Raw genomic sequence first — 6572 nt, 5'->3', positions numbered from 1 at the left:
TCACATCTCTCTTTCCAGCAGTAGGGTATTGTTGTCATAGCCAGTGCAATCCAAAATGAAGTGGCTGTGATGTATGTGGTGCTATTGTAGTTGGCTATCCTTGACCCTTGCCCATTCTCTTGTCTGAGAGAAATGAATTGGGTTGAATTGTATGTCAGGACAATTTAAATAAGGTCACCTTCTTTTGGTCTTCTGTAAGTTTTCCATCAGGAATAGGATCAAATTTCTAGTAGTTTCAATTATCCTAATACCTTTCAAAGAATAGGCAAATAAATACATCAATTTCACAAAAATTATTTAAACACTACCCATAATGCTCCAGACACCACACTGTGCATGGAATAAAAACGTGATCTCTAAGTTCATGTAGGTAAAGCCCAAAATAGTGGTAGGAAAAAAATATTCAAAGAAACATAAATTGTGAAAACTGTTAGAAAAGAAAAAAAAATACTATGAAGTGATAGGAAATAATGTGGGTTCAATGGTGTGGACAGAATAGCAAGTGTTCTCTGAAGAAATCACCTTCTATTTGAGACTAAAGAGAACTAGGAAATGTTCTAAAAGAAGAAAATGAAGCATTGGGGCCTTAGTAGATTTCAATTCTCTCTCAGTCCCTCTAATGTCTGTTCAGCTTACTGTCAATTAGTACACTAATGCTCCCTGTTTATACCTTTAAAACTTTCTTGTCTGAAATCTTGTTCTGCTTTCTCCCTCTTGTCTGTGTATGTTTTCCCCTTTTCTTTTACTTCTTGCTTTCCATCTCAGCTCACCCTTCCATTCTAAATATTACCATTGTTATTATTACTAGCTAGAAAATACTTAATTGCACACAGTACAGGGACAGTAACAACACCAAAGACAATGACAGGAAGACAGAAAAAACAGGGAAACCAGTTTCCCCACAGCAAACAATTAGTACAGGAACCAGAGGGGAATGAAGAAAACAGAAACTCAGATCCAGACTCCAACAAAATGAAGATAAACTATGCCAAAGGACCCAATGAAGCCCACAAGAATAATTTAAAAGAAGACATACCACAGGTACTCAATGAGAATTTTATAGAGATGATACTGGATAGGGTCAACTAAAATGTACAGGAGACACTCAAGAAATTCCAAGACAACAAAAATAGAGAATATGAAAAAGCAAAAGAAGAAATAAAGGAAACCATAGAAGCACTGTATAAACACCAGAGTGAAACAGAGAACACGATGAATAAATGGATAAATGAACTCAGGACAAAAATAGACAACATTAAAGAGGAAACCACCCAGGATTTGGAAAACCTCAGAAAAAAGAACGAAACAGAATTGCAAAACAAAATGGAAGGCCAATCCAGCAGAATAGAACAAACAGAAGACAGAATCTCAGAACTTGAAGATGAAATGGTAATTAAAGGAAAAACCGAAGAACTACTAATTAAGCAACTCAAGACCTGTGAAAAGAAAATGCAAGAACTCACTGACTCCATCAAAACACCAAACCTGAGAATCATGGGCATCAAAGAAGGAGAAGAGGTGCAAGCGAAGGGAATGCGTAATATATTCAACAAAATAATAACGGAAAATTTCCCAAATCTAGAGAAAGATATACCCATACAGATGCAAGAGGCCTCCAGGACACCAAACAGACCAGATCAAAATAGAACTACCCCATGATATATCATCATTAAAACAACAAGTTCAGAAAGTAAGGAAAGACTATTGAAGGCTGTAAAAAAGAAAAAACAACTAACATACAAAGGTAAACCCATAAAATCACAGCAGACTTCTCAACAGAAACATTAAAAGCAAGAAGAGCATGGGGTGAGATTTTCCGGGCACTGAATGAAAATAACTTCAACCCCAGGATACTCTACCCAGCAAAACTATCATTCAAAATAGGTGGGGCAATAAAAGTCTTCCATGACAAGCAGAAACTAAAACAATATGTGACCACAAAGCCACCACTACAAAAGATTCTGCAAGGGATTCTGCACACAGAACGTGAAACCCAACTTAACCATGAAAAGACAGGCAGCACCAAATCACAGGAAAAGAAAAAGCAAGACAGTAGAGAGTAACCTCAACTTGGGTACATACAATCAAACCTTCAAACAACTAAGACAACTAAATGACAGGAATCACCACATACCTATCAGTACTAATGCTTAATGTTAACTGACTTAATTCACCCATCAAAAGGCACCACGTGACAAAATGGATTAAAAAGGAAGATCCAACAATTTGTTGCTTACAGGAGACCCATCTCACTGACAGAAATAAGCATAGGCTTAGGATGAAAGGCTGGAAGAAGATTTACCAAGCCAATGGCCCCCCAAAACAAGCAGGAGTAGCAATACTTATCTCTGACAAAGTAGACTTCAAACCTACATTGATGAAATGAGATAAAGAAAAACATTCCATACTAATAAAAGGGGAAATAGACCAAAAGGAAATAATAATCATCAATTGGTATGCACCCAATGTCAACGCACCCAATTTCATCAAACATACCCTGAAAGACCTAAAAGCATATATAAATGCCAACACAGTGGTTGTGGGAGACTTTAACACATCAATAGATAGGTCATCGAAACAAAAACTCAATAAAGAAATCCAAGATCTAAAATATGCAATAGATCAAATGGACCTAGTAGATGTCTACAGAACATTTCATCCAACCTCTACACAATATACATTCTTCTCAGCAGCCCATGGAACCTTCTCCAAAATAGATCATATCCTAGGGCACAAAGCAATCCTCAACAAATATAAGAAAATAGAAATAATACCATGCATACTATCTGACCACAATGCAGTAAAAGTAGAACTCAACAACAAAAGTAAAGACAAAAAACATGCAAACAGCTGGAAACTAAATAACTCATTACTTAATGAAGAATGGATCATCGATGAAATAAAAGAGGAAATTAAAAAGTTCCTGGAAGTCAATGAAAATGAAAACACAACCTACCAGAACCTATGGGACACAGCAAAGGCAGTCCTGAGAGGAAAGTTTATAGCCATGAGTGCATATATTAAAAAGACTGAAAGATCCCAAGTCGATGACCTAATGATACATCTCAAACTCCTAGAAAAACAAGAACAAGCAAATCCCAAAACAAATAGAAGAGAAATAATAAAAATAAGAGCTGAAATGAACAAAATAGAAACCAAAAAACCATACAAAGAATTAATGAAACAAAAAGTTGGTTCTTTGAAAAAATAAACAAGATCGATAGACCCCTGGCAAACCTGACTAAAATGAGGAGAGAAAAAACCCAAATTAGTAGAATCAGGAATGCAAAAGGGGAGATAACAACAAACACCATGGAAGTCCAGGAAATCATCAGAGACTACTTTGAGAACCTATATTCAAATAAATTTGAAAATCTTAAGGAAATGGACAGATTTCTAGATACATATGACCATCCAAAACTGAACCAAGAGGAAATTAATCACCTCAACAGACCTATAACACAAAATGAAATTGAAGCAGCAATCAAGAGTCTCCCCAAAATGAAAAGTCCAGGACCTGATGGATTCTCTGATGAATTCTATCAGACCTTTAAAGAAAACTGATATCAATCCTCGTTAAACTGTTCCACAAAATAGAAAGGGAAGGAAAACTGCCAAACACATTTTATGAAGCCAGTATTAAACTTTTCCCAAAACCAGGCAAAGACACCTCCAAAAAGGAAAACTATAGGCCAATCTCCTTAATGAACATTGATGCAAAAATCCTCAACAAAATAATGGCAAACCAAATTCAAGAACACATCCAAAAGATTATTCACCACGACCAAGTAGGCTTCATCCCAGGGATGCAGGGGTGGTTCAACATACGAAAATCAATAAATGTAATAAACCACATTAACAGAAGCAAAGACAAAACCACTTGATCATCTCAATAGATGCAGAAAAAGCCTTTGATAAGATCCAACATCATTTCATGATAAAAGCTCTAAGAAACCTAGGAATAGAAGGAAAGTACCTCAACATTATAAAAGCTATATATGACAAACCTATAGCCAACATTATACTTAACAGAGAAAAACTGAAACCATTCCCTCTAAAATCAGGAACCAGACAAGGATGCCCACTATCTCCACTCCTATTCAACACAGTACTGGAATTCCTAGCCAGAGCAATTAGGCAAGAAGAAGGAATAAAAGGAATACAAATAGGTAAAGAAACTGTCACAATATCCCTATTTGCAGATGACATGATCCTATACCTTAAAGACCCAAAAAACTCTACTCAGAAGCTTCTAGACATCATCAATAGCTATAGCAAAGTAGCAGGATATAAAATCAACATAGAAAAATCATTAGTATTTCCATACACTAACAATGAGCAAACTGAAAAAGAAGGTATGAAAACAATTCCATTTACAATAGCCTCAAAAAAAATCAAATACCTAGGTGTAAACCTAACAAAAGATGTGAAAGACCTCTACAAGGAAAACTATACACTTCTGAAGAAAGAGATTGAGGAAGACTATAGAAAGTGGAGAGATCTCCCATGCTCATGGATTGGTAGAATCAACATAGTAAAAATGTCGATACTCCCCAAAGTAATCTACATGCTTAATGCAATTCCCATCAAAATTCCAATGACATTCATTAAAGAGATTGAAAAACCTACTGTTAAATTTATATGGAAACACAAGAGGCCAGGAATAGCCAAGGCAATACTCAGTCAAAAGAACAATGCAAGAGGTATCACAATACGTGACTTCAAACTGTATTACAAAGCAATAACAATAAAAACAGCAGGGTACTGGCACAAAAACAGACATGAAGACCAGTGGAACAGAATAGAGGACCCAGATATGAAGCCACACTACTATAACCAACTTGTCTTTGACAAAGGTGCTAAGAATATACGATGGAGAAATAGCAGCCTCCTCAACAAAACCTGCTGGGAAAACTGGTTAGCAGTCTGGAAAAAACTGAAACTAGATCCATGTATATCACCCTATACCAAGATTAACTCAAAATGGATCAAGGATCTTAATATCAGATCACAAACTCTAAAGTTGATACAGGAAAGAGTAGGAAATACTCTGGAGTTAGTAGGTATAGGTAAGAACTTTCTCAACGGAACCCCAGCAGCACAGCAACTAAGAGATAGCATAGATAAATGGGACCTCATAAAGCTAAAAAGTTTCTGTTCATCAAAAGAAATGGTCTCTAAACTGAAGAGAACACCCACAGAGTGGGAGAAAATATTTGCCAACTATACATCAGACAAAGGACTGATAACCAGAATATATAGGGAACTTAAAAAACTAAATTCTCCCAAAACTAATGAACCAATAAAGAAATGGGCAAGTGAACTTAACAGAACTTTCTCAAAATAAGAAATTCAAATGGCCAAAAAACACATGAAAAAATGCTCACCATCTCTAGCAATAAAGGAAATGCAAATTAAAACCACGCTAAGATTCCACCTCACCCCTGTTAGAATAGCCATCATCAGCAACACCACCAACAACAGGTGTTGGCAAGGATGCGGGGAAAAAGGAACCCTCTTACACTGTTGGTGGGAATTTAAACTAGTACAACCACTCTGGAAAAAAATTTGGAGCATACTTAAAAAGCTAGGCATTGATCTACCATTTGATCCAGCAATACCACTCTTGGGGATATACCCAAATTACTGTGACACAGGTTACTCCAGAGGCACCTGCACACCCATGTTTATTGCAGCACTATTCACAATAGACAAGTTATGCAAACAGCCAAGATGCCCCACCACTGATGAATGGATTAAGAAAATGTGGTATCTATACACAATGGAACTTTATGCAGCCGTGAAGAAGAATGAAATGTTATCATTTGCTGGTAAATGGATGGAATTGGAGAACATCATTCTGAGTGAGGTTATCCTGGCCCAAAAATCCAAAAATTGTATGTTCTCCCTCATATGTGGACATTAGAACAAGGGCAAACACAACAATGGGATTGCATTTTGAGCACATGATAAAAGCGAGAGCACACAAGGGAGGGGTGAGGATAGGTAAGACACCTAAAAAATTAGCTAGCATTTGTTGCCCTTAACATAGAGAAACTAAAGCAGATACCTTAAAAGCAACTGAGGCCAATAGGAAAAGGGGACCAAGAACTAGAGAAAAGGTGAGATCAAAAAGAATTAACCTAGAAGGTAACACCCACGCACAGGAAATCAATGTGAGTCAACTCCCTGTAGAGCTATCCTTATCTCAACCAGCAAAAACCCTTGTTCCTTCCTATAATTGCTTACACTCTCTACAACAAAATTAGAAATAAGGGCAAAATAGTTTCTGCTGAGTATTGAGGGGGTGGGGGGGAGAGGGAGGGGGCAGAGTGGGTGGTAAGGGAGGGGGTGGGGGCAGGGGGGAGAAATGACCCAAGCCTTGCATGCACATATGAATAATAAAAGAAAAAAAAGTAAGTTCCATACATAGAGATGCATGCATACATACATACATATATGCCAGTACATACAGAGCTGCAGTTGAAAACACAGAAACCAAACAGAAAAAAATGGACTATTCCATTAGTAATCTCAAATAACTGCATCATAAACTCTATTCAATAAAAACT

The sequence above is a fragment of the Castor canadensis genome, chromosome 9 (genome assembly GCF_047511655.1).
Source record: "Castor canadensis chromosome 9, mCasCan1.hap1v2, whole genome shotgun sequence".
Classification (NCBI taxonomy): domain Eukaryota; kingdom Metazoa; phylum Chordata; class Mammalia; order Rodentia; family Castoridae; genus Castor; species Castor canadensis.
The sequence above is the reverse complement of the archived record's forward strand: the minus strand, read 5'-3'. Positions refer to the sequence as shown.